The 16,043-nt window shown below is 41.7% G+C and overlaps 1 protein-coding gene across 1 annotated transcript in view; it reads right to left on the bottom strand.

The window, feature by feature from the left end:
• cdh4 (cadherin 4, type 1, R-cadherin (retinal)) overlaps nt 1–16,043 on the bottom strand; it is a 230,876-nt gene that overhangs the window by 99,803 nt on the left and 115,030 nt on the right. The gene's annotated exons all lie outside the window — the stretch shown is intronic.

The raw sequence follows: 16,043 nt of genomic DNA on the forward strand, positions 1-16,043 counted from the left end.
GTACCGAAATGCTCAGCAGAGAAATGAGGAGACACTTTCAGTTGTGTTATAAAACAGAGGAGAGGCAATTATTAATTAATCTTAAATCGCGTTTTTCCACACTTACATTTACAAGGTTGTTCATTGATGTCATTGAGAGGATTTTAGCTGTCCTTGGTAACAGATAAACAAAATAATGTTGACTTGTGGATACATAAAACCAAAATGTGTCGATCAGAGAGGAAATTTGGATTTTTATCACACTCGACAAAACATTTCTTCCTGAAGGTACAGCCAGTCACTTTTTTTTTTTGTTTTTTGTGTCGCATATAATCTCCGGGCCAAGTTCTGGGATCAAATACTCCAGTTTCCTCCCACAGTCCATAAACGTACATGTGAGGTTAATCGGTGACCCTGAATCGCCCCCTGGTGAGCAGTGTGAATATGTGTGTGTGTGTGGTTGTCTTCGTCACTCTGACCTGTCGTGGGGTGCATCCTTCTCTCGCCCGTAGTTTGTTCGGATCAGCGCCAGCGCCCCACAAGATGGATGGCTGGATAAAATCTGATCTGTGTGAACTTATTTTGGCACAGCTGGCAAATGCACAAGAATGGTGTAGTTTTTGTATTCTCTAAATACCTTTCTCATTTCTTAACAGGAGTTACGGTTTCTAGTCTCTAATTATTACCTGAAGAAACACGTGTCCACCTGCATCAGTAGCCCCTCCCCTTTATAATGTTTACAAACATACCACATTTCTGCACACGATCGAGGTGAAAATGTGCTGCACCCTCATAAATACATCACGCCACGCTGTGAGTGTGAAAAGTATAGTTAAATCTGCAAAGCGTGATGTAAACGAAGCCTGTGGCAGTGTCTAACACAGTCAGCCGCACTGCCGTCACTGATTTTGGGCTCCGATATATCTAATTAATTGCAATGAGCTTTATTTCCATGCCACGTTCAAACGCAGTGTGACTCCTTTGCCAGCATCGATTTGTCAGCGGAGGTGTGAAAACTCGTGCAACGACTGAGCCTATCCGAGCTAGCCAACAGCGGCGATGGCGCTACCGTGCCGTGGCTCGCTAACCTACAACGTATGCTTGCACTTGAACCGTCTGCTGTGCGTAAATCTCCCCCGTCGCGCTGCAGGCAGAGAGGTGACAGAGAGGCAGATGAGGACATCCAGCGCAGTATGAAGGATGGTGGCAGCCGCTCCCCCGGGCCGCGGCGGTGGCACCGCATCGATCCAGCCACTCCTGAGCCTGAAGTGCACGAGCCTTTTTGGCTTTGTCAGCACTGTTCAGCACAGCGTCGCTACAACTCCTCCGATCACTGTCAGAGGCCCAAGAGAAAAAGCCCCGGGAATAGGAGGGGGGGGGGGGGGGGGGGGTCTGGTCTATTGGAAGCTCTGCTGATGGCACAAGTTTGGCTAAATAACTTCTAACTATTCACAAGGATTGTTTTACAATTCAAGCTGAATGTTTACTGTGAAGCAGGAAAAACAAAAAGACAGAGGCTTTTTTTTTTTTGGAGCAGTTCCTTTTTCATTTATCACTAACCAGAAGCACCTGTTTGTCCTGCTCAGCCTGCCAACTGCTCCTCCAGGAAACTTAATTCTACTAATCCTTCCATATATTTACTCATGTGGAGGTGTGACTGCCTGCACCACTGAAAGCATGCGCGCTGCTTTCTTCACTGTTTGCTTTCCGAGGTGATTCACTATGTACACTAGTTTATATCTTGTGTCATTAATCTCTTCAGATGTACCCCGAGACTTCATGGTCTGTCTGGTCCTTTTCTTCACTCAGTAAAATGCAATCAATACAGGCTAGACCCTGAACTTTGAGATATCTGGTCCATTGTTACCTCTTTTTAACAGTTCCCCATCCAGATCTGAGTCAGACACACAGGAAAGAAAGAAAGAAAGAAAGAAAGAAAGAAGAAAAAAAAAAACTCTGCAAATTCTAAAAGCAGAGGCCTTGATGAGGCCTTGAAGTGCATAGGCAGAGAGATTCAACAAAGACACATATAGAGATTAAATTTGGTAAAACCTCACGTCCCAGGGTTAGTCTGGGGCATTTTAAGTGCAGCAGCCAAGGTTGGGCGCAGACTCACTTAAGTAATGTTGCCCTGAGGATTGCATATTAAATTGACCGCATACTTAACTATGTGAAGACAATAAGGAGGCATTTAAAACAAATCTTTGGGAACAGTTGAAGCGATAGCTCTTCGGAATTGTTTCAGATTCAGAACATATTGTTGTTTGAGCAGTGACGCCGGTAACGCGTTACTCTGTCATGACCACTTTTTTTCAGTAACGGGTGATCTAATGCGTTACTCTTTCCAAACCAGTAATCGGATTAAAGTTACTTATCCGAGTCACTGTGCGTCACTATTGTGGCGTCCTGCCGGACAAGTTTCTTGTCTGCAAAGCGGCTTTATTATTAAACAGAACCGGGCCGCTTGTTCTCTCTCCTCCAAACGGACACACAATCCGGGGGATTAAAAGGTCGCATAGAGCAGGTAGTGCAAATAAATAAATACACTTCCGAGTAAATAAATACCAGAAACAGTAAAAATCGAATAATAAAATCATGAGTCAGATATAAATACAACAAAGAATGAAGACCAAAGGTTAGAATATGTGTCAGCAGGAGGCCAGGCAGTGATCAGAACTGAGTTTTTAGTCAAACTGGTTGTCATTTCTATGTTGAGATCGTTGGGGGGGGGGGGGGCGTGTTGTTGGCATCTGCTGAAAGTAACTAAAAACTGATGTGTAATCTAACTTAGTTACTTTTAAAAACAAGTAATCAGTAAAGTAACTGAGTTACTTTTTAAAAGAGTAACAAGTAATTTGTAGTCAGATTACTTTTTCACGGTCACTGTGGCAAAAACCACGAGAAAACAGTGAAACTTGCTTTCTTCAAATGTTATAAAATATTCCTCCCAGCAAGTGTGAACCTTGCTAATTACCATAGTATACTGCATTTCTTTAATCAGCGTGGGAGCTAATAAACCAGGGGCTACATCTACACAGTATTATTTCTTTTTGTCCATTTTAGTATGCCTCACAGTCTTTTTCAGACTCAGACTTGAACAAACTAAATACAACATATTGAAGAAAATGGTTTATAGGTGCCGGTGTGTAAAATCATGCCTGCAGCATCCTCCTGTTTCCTTTGTTGCAGTAAAGCTAAGCTATGTGGCTAATGACACACAAGTGGTTTGACATTTCAACAGAACTCTCAGAGAAAAAATGGAAGTATTTCCCACAACTATGTTGGGCATACATGTGGGCGGCAGAGAAAAATACACTGTGAACATTAACAATGGCAAGTACATACTGTAGACATTGGTTTGTACAGATGATGATGTTGGATTGCTACTACGGTCCCTCTTGGGTATAAAACTACCAAGCCCCAGGAGAATATGTACTGCGAGTCACGACAGTCTGGAGGCAAACATTGTTGTTCTTGTCCATCTACTTGCACATGTGCGGGAGATCTGTTTCCTACGGCCGTGGCACGCATGTGCAGTAGTAGCATTTTTAAAAAGTTGTATTTTCCTCTGTGTACACGGAGATGGAGTCAGAGCATCTAAAAAAAAGTTGCATTTTCAGTGTCTCCGATCACCACTGTCGTGTAAACGAACACCCACAACACAACCGAATTATCACTTGAATATATTGCCGTGCAAGTGCCCGGCATGGCAGCAGTTGCCATTAGTGCATGCGGGTGTGCTTTTCATGAAAAGTCCATTGAGCATTTGATCATTTCAATTACCCAGTTGGTAATGGTTGTAATTCAACACCATTCTCAAATGAGTTCAACAAAGTCAGAATTCTTTTTTTACCCCAATAGTTGTAATCACCTTGATTAAAAAACAGTAACACTGAAAATACACATGAGATATATGTGCTGTTATAGTACATTATTTTGCCATTTCCAAAACACCTCTGGGTTTCGGGGCCGTGCCTTAAAAGGCACATACGTTTTTGGCACATCCTCCCCGACTTCCAATCAGGCATTGCAGCAATAAGCTTCCCTAAAAATCCTTTATCTGCAAAATGAAAACACAGTCAAATCATTCTGCCAGGACGTGTAAAAACTGAACTTGGTGTTTCTGCTGCGCATGGGGAAAATGCTTTCATTCACCCATAACTATTTGTGTGTTCAGCAATAATGGTGCGGGGAAATCCATTAGGCACAATCGCTATGTTGGCATGGTTACTGTTTAGGTGGGATAAGCAAATTCTTGCGCGCACAGGCAAATGTGCAGGGTTGTCAAAATGTGAGGAGACAACAAATATTCATCTCTTCCATTATGCAACATAATCAATCCAGCTTGTTTCTTAGATTGGGGGGCATTCATGATGACGGGTCATACGTGTAAAATATTCTCAGTTTTTAAAATTCATCCATTCATCCTAGAATGTTCATGCAATTGGTTGAAGCAGATTGTAAGTGAAGGCAAAGTGGACCCTGGAAAGGTTGTAGTCTATCACAGGGCAAACACAGAGGGGCAAATAATCCAACAAATTCAGATTTGGACAACTGGGCAATTTGGAATCACCACTTGCCATCAAGTGTATATTTTTGGACTGCGGGAGAAAAATCAGAGTATCCAGAGAAAACCCACAAACACACGGAGAACATGCAAACAGAGAGTTTATATTGGAAAATATATATTTCTTAGTCCCTGTAAATGTGCCAATGCATTGTTTTCCTTTTCCACACATCTTATTCAAAAGAAAATGAGAAAGACTTTCATATGTTCCTCAGACAATAAATGGATGCACAGTGGACGATAGGAGCAGTCTTCATAAAAGTTTGCGGCTGTCCCGCAATGAAGTAATGGAATGACATGACATTTCCCTCCATTGCCTTGGGAAAATCAAAATCTGAGTGAGCATTTCCTATGAAAAGCTTGCTGGAAAATGTCAACCTGACTGTCATTAAAGACGCGGTGACATTTTTATTCCTTCTCTTAACGGCGTGATTCCATCTCTGCCAACGGAGGCAGTAATCTGCTGCTCGCGCAACAGACGCCAGATAGATTAATTCAATTACTCTTCCACTTGGGTGAATGAATTAGACAATACATTTCTCATTTCTTATATACACCTAATCCTGCGTGGGATCAGCGGAGGAGGGGTATCGGAGGCAGTGGGTGGGTAGGAGGCGGGGACGCGCAGTGGTCGGAAATTAATTGCAGTGCAGCCAGCTTGTTTGCTCGTCTTTTTCAATGCTCTGACTTAACCACAGTTCCAGTGGAGGGGAGGAGGAAGCAGACCCGGAGACGGAGAGGAGGGGAGATGGCAGGAGACAGAGAGGGGGACATGATGGAGTGACAGACAGGGAGACAGTCAGGTAGAAGGAAGAGAAATGATAGAGACAGAATGAGGTTTGCAACTTCAATATGTCAGAGTTATTCGCGGTATGAGAGAGCAGCAAAAAAAAAAAAAAAAAAAAAAGAATCAACCAATTTCCTCTGTGCTGACACACCCGGACTAATACTACTAATACTACTACATTACAGTCAGCCTTGTGTATGAAACACGGCGTGACACATGTGGCCTCTGTATTGTCTGCAGCATCTGTTGCAGGGGCACAGATGGCGATGGCCGCGCTCGCCACCGCCCCGCCAAGCTCGTGCCTCGTGGGAGAAGTGGTCTGTGATGGCGTTTCACTGACAGTGCGGGCCATCTGCCAATGCATGACAGCCTGTTTTCAACTTCCTTTTCTCTCCCATAAATGTGGATCCAGAAACATGAAGTGTGTGTGTGTGTGTGTGTGTGTGTGTGTGTGTGTGGGGGGGGGTTCTTCATGTGAAGGATGGATATTTGTACGATGTGTATGAAAAGGTCAGGGCTGGGCACTTACTGCGGCAGCAACATCACTGAAACCCTGAAGCGGCAACGGTGGTGAAACCGGGGATCCTCAACAAAGCTCTGTCAGACTGCAGGAGAAAGCTGTCAGTGCAGGCGCCTAAACCTTTACCGCCCTTCCCTCTCCCTCGCACTCACTCTCGCCTCGCTCTGACTCATTGTGTCAGCTCTTCAAACTCTCTCCGCTCGCTTCCCGCCTCGAGCTAGACGCAGAGAGCAAAGGGAAGAATGAGTCCATCTCTGGCTGCTGTAAACAAAAAGGAACAGTCTTTGTGCTGTGTGAGTTTTCTCTCCCTCCTGCCTCCGTGCCACATCAAACCCTCCGTTTCGCATGTAAGCGAGAAGGACTTCCCTCTCCCCGCTTTCCTCATTTAGTGTCCCCTCGGTTATTCGCAGATAAAAATAAATTGGAGGAGGTGGAGATAATGGAGATATGATGAGGACATGGCAGAGACAGTGATCCAGGAATATTGAAAATTGACTCGAGCAGCTCCACCACTTTCTCTGCTCCCCCATTCTGAACGGTGATAAAAGCCCATTAAAAATTCATCGCTCTCCTATCAAAAGAGCGAGCGTCGGCATTTTGACCGGACAGAGACACACCGCCAGCAACCACTGGACGGTCTATCAGCTTCAATGCCCACAATCAAGGGCCGACTCTTTAGAGATTGACTTTTGGGGATTCAGAACATACTGTCTAGACAACAGCTTATGGATTACTTTATTATGCAAAGCATTAGAGACCAAAGATTTTACAGGATTTGGTCTTAGGCACATTTAAACCAGCATTTGATGGTGCAAAGTAAAAAAAGAAATCACTAATGTTTGGATATCTTGCTCCAAAAATTGATGGAAAAGTTTTTTTTTCATTCTTAAACGACCCAAACTACCTCAGTCAAAATGGCAGGACAACCTCACAGATAGAGCTTTTACAAAAAGCCAATTGATGTGGGTAATTATCCCATCATTAGGCTTAATCTTGGAACCATTGTGTTGATCAATTCAACTTTTATACCCATTTTATCCAACTTCCTGCTACAAGGGGGTGAAGTTAATCACTGCCAATTAATCCAAGCCACCAGTCAATGAACCGTGCATTACTTTGGACAAGTAGAAACTCACCGACAGAAAGCTGACAGATGGAATACACTCACCGAAAGATCTTGAAACGCGGAAGAGTGAAAACTGCCACAACCCCCATGAGAACAATGCATCTCTGCAAGGTTTTATATTTATAATTCCATGTTATATACATATAATTCCAATGATTTTCATGACACCGATTTTTGTTTTTTTCTCTTTTGTAAATGAAGGGAAAATTAACAGTAAATTTGATAAACAAAAAAAATGGACAGAACTTTTTTGAACAATTTCATTTCCTCTCCAACGATCAGCATTTTTCACTTCATCACCTAAACAGAAGACATGGCTACCCAAACATGACGTTAAATAAGCCAATATTATAGTGGATGCCTTATGGTAACATGTAGTTACGCTCAAAACATAAAAACTAACAGGCAATTAGAAAACAGAACAAAATACAAACAACTGACATGAGTGAACAGAATGAATAATAATGCATGACAATGATATTTATGAACTTTGAGATGGATTCTTATACATCTTGTGAGACTTGTTTTATCCACCACATGAATACATAGCTTGAGCTATGAGAAATTGTATTTGCTAAAAAGTGAAGCATGCCAATATAGACACACCTTTCATGACTTTGCATATTAAAGCAGCAAGACAATAATGTTTCTTACGAGACACTTTACATGTATTAGCTAAATTAAAGACCATAGGCCAAAGCCATTATGCATCCATGGCAAAGAGGACATTTCATATTGTTATATTATCAGCAGTGTATGATGTATTATATAAAGGTATTATATAAATCCTAAGGACTGAGGTCAACTTGTATGCAATGGAAACTCTTTAAATAGCTGCGGCAGGTATTCAGTATATCATTACCAGCTTTTAATTCTCTATATTGTTTCTATCAAGTTACATATATATTTATATCATCACAATGAGCTCAGTTAAATCTCACAACAAAAACCAGCAGTTTATACAAATATAATCTATACACATAAGATCCTATACTATTTAGTTCATATGATCGGCCCACACAAAAATATGGTCAAACAAGAGTTATTCTGCACTTAACATTTGACAATGACTGAATCATTCACCCCAAATTTTCCAAAGTGATATTTCATATCTGCATCAACCTGTGAGACCAGATCAGCCAACAGCAATAACGTCTGCAGCCTATAATACTGTAAATTTGTGACATTCTATGTCATTCTACATAGCTGACTGAACTGCACAGGTGACATAACGGTCTGTTTTATTGTACAATGAGACATTTTATATTTCACTTCACAGTTCTGTCACCACAAATGAATGATCACTTTGTGTAGAAAAGGGAGAATTAAGTGATTCCGAGGCTCGCTGAAGCTCTCTTTGACACAACGATTCAGTGTATTGTCTCACCTCTCCTACGTCTGAAGCCAAAGTGATGCTGTGAGGTTAAAGGGCAAAGAACCAAGCAACAGCAGTCCGTCTATGAGAAGAAGAGTTGCTCATTTCGATAATATTTCTTTCAGATATTATGTCAGTTTATATATAAGCTTCAACCTTTTATCTGGCAAGGGACCAGATTTACTAACTTCTGTATTATTTTTGTTTCTTTCAAACTAATATTAGGACATTGATGACAAGCAGTCACAAATAAAAGGTTATGCGAAACAGTGCGTTAGATGCCAGTGCTTTTGTGTTTGCATCTTTTCCTTCCTGTAAGCTCTACTAATTTCATGCATTTAACTTGAAAATGTAGGAAAAAACATTAATGATTTCAAAACATATCTGAGCTCGGCATTGCACACATGAAACAGAAGCCATAAATAGGGTATATTTTTGTGAATAAAATATTATACAGTAAAACTATTGTTTTTAGACAGAACTCCACCTACAGATATTTCTCATCTTGAGCTTTATAAACAAAAAATGCTGAAGTGTGTGTGAGATGTTTTTTAATATAGATGACATTTGGAAATATACCATTAATGTATGTATGTATGTATGTATGTATGTATGTATGTATGTATGTATGTATGAACATGTACAAGAAACAAGAAACAAGAGAAAGAAACAGAATGAACCAAAAAAAAAGAGACTCATCCAAATGAGTAATCTAGAGATCACTCAACACACACTCCTATTTTACAATATGTGCGTTACATGTTCAAATCACTTGTTATGAATCACTTTCTTTCCCCCGAGCCATAACCACTCACATATTTCCTGATTCAAACGCACACCATACATCACAATTTTCTTCTACGAGATCAAGACATTCATCTACATACTGCTAAAGATTTATATTCTGTGCTACTGTAGACTTAACGTTATAGACGCATTATTCTTGTGCCATTTTGTTGTATTTGAGCAGTGAGGGAAGGAGCTCATTTATCTGGTTATACATTGTATAATGACAATAATGTCATTATATCCTATACTTAGATAACACTGTGCAGTGGCATCTCAAATAATTCCATAATGAGGGTTAAAGCTTTTGACTGTGCGCTGATCACTAAGTTGACAGCACAGATATGTACTTATAAGTAGTATTGTGTGTGTGTGAGAGAGAGAATAACCAAGTCAGACACAATCTAAGGTAACACTGGAACATCTTTTGTTTTATAGTTGGGTGGCTGCGTGGCTGCTGTCGCCGCACTTTCAGTTCTGGGGCCTTTCAGTGCAGAGTTTCTATATTTCCCTTGTATGTTGTGCACACGTTTCTTTTGCAGTACTCCAGTGTCCTCCCACAATGCAAAAACACGCTTGTTCGGTTAATCGCTGATTCTTAATCATCCATGGCCATGAGTGATCTGTCCAGGTTGTAAGCTGATTTAGCTGGGAATGTCTGACGTAACCCTGAGTTGGATGAAGCTGGTGTACACAACTGAGGGATGTTTTTTCCAGGGACTGCCGGTTTTGAGTTACAGTGCCTTTACTCCATCCCCCCTCCATCTACCCATTTGATGTATTGTACCTGAGTCTGTGCTCTGGTGGCAATAGACTAAGCAAAGTAGTGCTGACGCCCTTCTGCACGGACACAGACATGACCTCCAGCTCCTCTTGGGGGATGCAAAGGAGTTCCCAGGCCAGATGGGATGCGCAATCCCTGCAGCATGTTGTAGGTCTGCCCTGAAGTCTTCTGCCGATGGCATGAGCCCAGAATACCTCCACAAACAGGAGGCATATGAAAAATCACCTCAACTCACTAAAGTAAAATCAACAGTACATACAGGTACTGGTGACTCCTCCTAGTTTCTAAGCAAGAAAGACTTCAGAAAACACCCCAATATGTTACTACATAACTTGAACTTATGCACACACACGACACACACGCTGATCTTCTCTCTATAATACAGGAGAAAACCAATAAAGTAGCCAAGAATAGCATCATCACTGGGTGGGTGCAAGCTACTTATGCAAAGCAGCTGAGGGCTAAAAATTGATTTAGGTGAACAATAGTGAATTACCTTACTACACATGAAATGCATTTTATCTGCTTTTTCCATAATTAGCCTCCAGTGCATGTGTCTGATCGCACACTATGTCCCGCATAAATCTTTCTGCAAGAAAAGTGAGGATTTTTTTTCTTTTACTAAAGAACAATATCAGAGAAAGTGATTTTACAGCTGCGGTTGCTGTGCTCTATTCATTCTGAACAGACACGCCCACACGAAGTACAACATGAAAGATCATGACTCCATGTCAATGCAATCTGTTGGAATTGTGTTATCGATTCACTTGGAAAGGGTTCTCGTGTGCGCTCCGAGCTATCATGTTATGTGTGCCGTAAAGACGTTCGCAAATGCATGGAAGCATCTCATTTACATGCAATCTTTGAGAATCATCTTCATTGGATTGGAAATTATTGAATATGTATGGAAATGCAGCTCTGAGGTGTAATAAACTGCTGGTAGGGTAACAATTTAAACACATCCGTGTCCAATATATGGCACTGAGATCCAATCTGTGATGACAGTAAACGCAACTGCAGGAAAATTGCAAAAACTGGAGTGTGAGGAATGTGGCTCCTGTTGGAGCACCCCTTGAGTGCAGAAGGTGTTGCGATCAGGTGGCGGCGCGCTGACTTTCCCAGGTGATTTGTCAAGTTTTCTTCATTTGGTGTTTCCAATTTTTCTAACAAAGCATTGCTTGTATTTCTAATGAGCATGCAGGTTTTTCTCTGCAGTGATTGTGTTTGTGTCACCATAATAACCTGAAAATGGCTGTGTGTCATGCCAGGTGCTGAAAAGTCGAAGGCCAAATATTTCAATTTAAACATTAATGTATAGAGAAAGAAATGACATCAGATTGACTTTTCTAAAAAATATAAATAGATGCACATGCACACACCATACATGGGGTAAATTTGCAGAATTGCACACTTGCCCGGCCCATACGTTATTCTTTGGAGCCTGTTAAATATTGGAAAATGTGATGTATACGGATTCATCTTTTCGTTCTAAATCCTTCTCAAGGTTGTCATAACATTAGTATGTACAGTACATTCCCTTGGATGTAATACACACCGTAAGTGCCTAAAACATTTTGGAATGTTGGTCGGAAGTAAAATATTGCATGATGCTGCAGATGGTGTCACTTTATTTCTTGGGTCGGATAGGGCCGTATGGAGTTCGTATGGTTTTGCTGTGAGGATTTAAAAAAAAAAATATTCTCTTGGTACTCTGATTTACTCCCAAATGTTCAATGAAAGGGCGACTTTTAAACTGCCTGTAGGTGTGAATGGGCCCATGGTCAGCTGGGCTCTGCTCAAGCCCACAGCAACCCAAACGAGAGGGACATGGTATAGATATAGAAGATGGATGGATGAAGAGCTTTAAGTGGTCTTAAATTCCACCAACTGCCTTTAAAGGCAGCATTTATGGTTCATTAAAAACATTGTCACTCACACATGTCAACTTGTTTTCAACTCTTAATTAAAATCTGATCTCAGAAATGGGTAGAATGTCTACAGCTCCCTGTGATTGAGGATGCACATTGTTTTTGTTGACTGTCACGCACAGTAGGAACAAGTCGAACTGATGCACTCTCTGATTGTGTCACTACTATATGGCTGCATCAGCTTATGAAGGGGAAATTTTGGGTAATTGTCTGCATTCAAAAAGTAGAATAGTTATGAATGAGACTCATCTACAAATTACAACCAGAAGATGCATCAGCGGAATAGCTGAGACAAACTACAAACATGCAGACGGCAGCTAGAATTTATGCAGAGTAAAGATGATGTTAATCTAATGTAACACTGGTGCTGTGGATTTGGCTGGATGTCAGTTTTAAATACAGTTAGATATCTTTTATGCTGCTGTCAGGAGGAATGAGTAAGTTTTGAGGTTAATGGTGCCACTTTGGCTCAGTCACCATCCAAGAAAACAAGATTTTATTAAAGAAGAAGCTCTTTAGCAGGGAGATCAGGTCCACACATATTGGTTTGGTCACAAGAAAACTGATGAAAAAAGAGGACAGTACAAAATAACTTGGATTACTTGTAAAAGCATAAACATAAATAACTAAAAGGTCTGATGTGTTTGTATCAGAGAGACGCATGATGTTAAATCCAAGTGAAAAAAAAAAGAAATTCAATCATCTAGTGAGTGCAGTGAACAGATTTCTCCTTCAACATCACATCAATCCAAAAGTCACATTTATGCTTATGGGATATTCAGAGTCAGTAGTTAACCTCATAGAGTACCAACAGAGAACCCACACATGCACATGGAGAACATGCAAAGTCCACAGAGAATGACTGCTGGATTCAGTATGTAAATGTTGCTGCGGGAAATGAAAGATGCTGAAATAAAGCCTCAGCGAGCTGTTACCCACACCAGCTGATGAGGAACGGAGCCAGAAACCAAAGTGAGATGCCATCCGTGAAAATGACTGATACTTTTGTTTGGTGTGTGACCGTGAGAACACAGATCATTAGCAGGTTAAGTGAAGACAAAGCAAACTTGGGCCTGTTTCCAATCTTCCAGAGACAAACATTTTGATCCTGTGTGCTTGGGAGTTTAGTTGACTCTGAGGCAATGTGATTCTGGATGTCGTGGAAAGCACAAGAGGTCGCTGGTTTGACTCTTGGGTGTAGGAGTCTTTGATGGATGGATGGATGGATGGATGGATGGATGGATGGATGGATGGATGGATGGATGGCAATGTGACTATGGCAATAACCACCCACAAAAGAAGAATGCTCACTTTTCTGGGATCCACACAATCAAAATAGTTCAAACTGCATCATTGTCTGACCTTTCCAGTGCCGCCGCTGCGAAGCCGCCGCATCGTTTCAATTCTACATGACAAGAAGTACACTTCCTGGACATAATAGATTTAATGTGGACAAATGCGTTAGATCATCCTTTTTCCACCTGCCATTGTTTCATCTGTGCTATAACCTTTTGAAAAAAAACCCGATATTGGTGACCTTATACAGGAGCGTGAGTGGGAGAAATAAAGGAGAAAAACACCGAGACAACGAGAGAGGAGGAAACTGAGAAAGTGATCATGTATAATTTAAGGGCAAGTGGTTTTTGCCGTGAGACACCGCTGTCAGTTAATAGGTCACAGTTATTAACGCAAGAAAGTGCTCCAGCCTCGTGCGGGACATCACACCGCTTCTGAGGCAACAATAAAGAGAAGAGGGAAAAGCAAAGTGGACGTATGAAGACGGGATGGATTAGGTAAAGCAGATATGAGAGGAAGATGAAAAGAGTGGGGAGAAAGAGCAAGGATAAAGAGGAAAGCATGGAAATTAGTCGCAGACACTGGGGAGGCTGTGATCTGATAAAAATAGGCAGAAAAGGGGGGGTGAGGAGGCGAGTCGTGTTCGTGCACTCAGAGCGGATGCTAATGCACCAGTTTACAAGTGAGCAAAACGCAAGGCACTGTGAAACACATCCAAAAGTGAGTTTCAAACAAGCCCCCACTGGAAGTTTACTCATCGGTATTTTAGCACTTGAGCTTTTAAAAAGTGGGTAAACACGACACAATTTAGCAGACACGTTAAACACGATTAGCGAGCCCTCATTCGATCCTCTGCCGCGTGACTAGAAATGAGCAGCCGCGCAGTCCCCACTGTGAGTGCTTCAAGTCCAAAAGGACGGGAAATTCTGCAGCATATTAAGTGAATGAAACATTGTGGAAGATCGTTGCTGACAGTGGAGAGCTTGAAAGAGTACTTGGCACCAGAAAAAAGAAGAAATTGTTAACATTCCAAGCTGGGTTTGATTGTGCCATAAAGACTGAGTCTTTGTTGCCGTCCACTGAAAGCGCCGCATTGTGAAGCGCTGTGAATAGTGGTAACAGGATGATTGAGAGAAACATCCTTGCAGCAATCGATATTTTCCGTTTCCATCTTTGTGTATCGCTGAGAGAGGCTTTATTTAAACAAGGTAAAGCCATATCAACATGGATTTTGGTGGCGCGCTACAAACAGCGCAAGTGTAAATACCATTAAAAATACAAATGCAGAACCCGAAAGCCTCGAAGACTGATTCCAGCAAGCTTATACATCGATCGCATGCCACAGCGGGCGACATGGATTCGATATTTTCAGGCCTGACATTAAGTCTGTCCTGCACAATGTCAACCTCCGCTCAGTCAGAAGCGGCGACTATGGTGATACTGTGTGCGTCAATACAGAAGGAGAGGCGTCACTGTAGTACGTCACCCATGTGCGCAACGAGCGCCGTCAGATGAGTAAATAAATGCAACAATGGAGCATTTTTGTGTGTGAATGAAAGAAGAGGGGACTGAGATCATGGATGTTTTTATGTGTCGCCTTGAGTTGTTTAATGCAGGAATTCTATCAGTTAGCAAATAGCTGCAGGTGGCGGCAGCAGTCACAGTGAGAAGCAGTAAGATGGCTGTCCTCATAACGTTGACACTATCAGAGGACTTCACAACCTTTCTCACGACGTTGGAGCAGAAGGGCCAGCGCCACAACGCAACTGCAAAAACTCACAACACCGCAGCAAATGGCCACAACTCAAATGCAAAAGGCTGCAACGGGATGGCGCCGTTTTCAGAAGAACAGGTTCTTGTTCCAGGGGACAGCATTTTCTGTGGAATATTTTGAACAAGGGGTTTTAAGTTTAATTAATAAGTTTCATGAAACGTAAGTAAAACACAGTGGCTTGATGATTGTGATGAATGTCGTTATGTGTTCTCACAAATCAGCAGTGTTGGTCACCGTGTAGAAATTGTTAGAATGTTTTGTGCACGCTCAGCTGCCAATCATTTGGTTCCACTAGATAATCTTGTCCCCCGTAAACAAAACTGTTTGTACTGTTGTGTTGTGGCTACTGCATTGGTGTTGTGGCTTTTTGCTGCTGTTGCGCTGTGGATTTTAATCTCGTGTTGTGGATTGTGCGCTTGCGTTGGCCCTTCTGGGCCACCGTATCTCACCACCTCGGTGTTGCCATGTTTGCTTGTTTTTTTCAAACAAGTGGTCCAATAAGATTTGTGCAGAGAATCTAAAGTTACAGCCTCTTTGACCTCCTTGGCTAAAGCTCGATCCTTAACTGAATAAATACATAATTATTACAAGCATTGTTGCAGTTTTTCACGGCTGTTCTCCAAACTTATTATTCTGACCGAGTCTGCCAAGCTCCGAATCAGCCAGCAATAACATCGTCCTCTTCAAACTTGGCACAGGCTGAAGAGAAATTCAGCTTTTTTCCTGTTAAATTTCTTTCTTCAGCCCGTTCAGACAGGTTTAACATTGCACGGGGGATGTGGGGATTGAAACATTCACTCTGTTGCTCTGTAATTTAACTCATCCTTCTGGATGGCATTTTAACCATTGGGAAATTACAGGATGTGTCTGCAATAGATTTGAATGGTGGCAGGAAGGCGCCAAGAAAGAAAAGTCAAAATCTTCCATGACGGGGACACAGGAGAGCTGGAGGTGAGGCAAACTCACTGGATGACTTGAATATGAGACAAAAATTGCACTGCTCCTTGCAGTCAAGATTCAGGTAATTGTAAACACATCTAAAAAGCATACTGACATTGCTTTATACTCTCTGGCATATTGTGAAAAATTGCAATTAGGCTCAGAAGAATTCAAGGAGAAGA

Source organism: Lipophrys pholis (assembly GCF_963383615.2).
Source record: "Lipophrys pholis genome assembly, chromosome: 4".
Taxonomy (NCBI): domain Eukaryota; kingdom Metazoa; phylum Chordata; class Actinopteri; order Blenniiformes; family Blenniidae; genus Lipophrys; species Lipophrys pholis.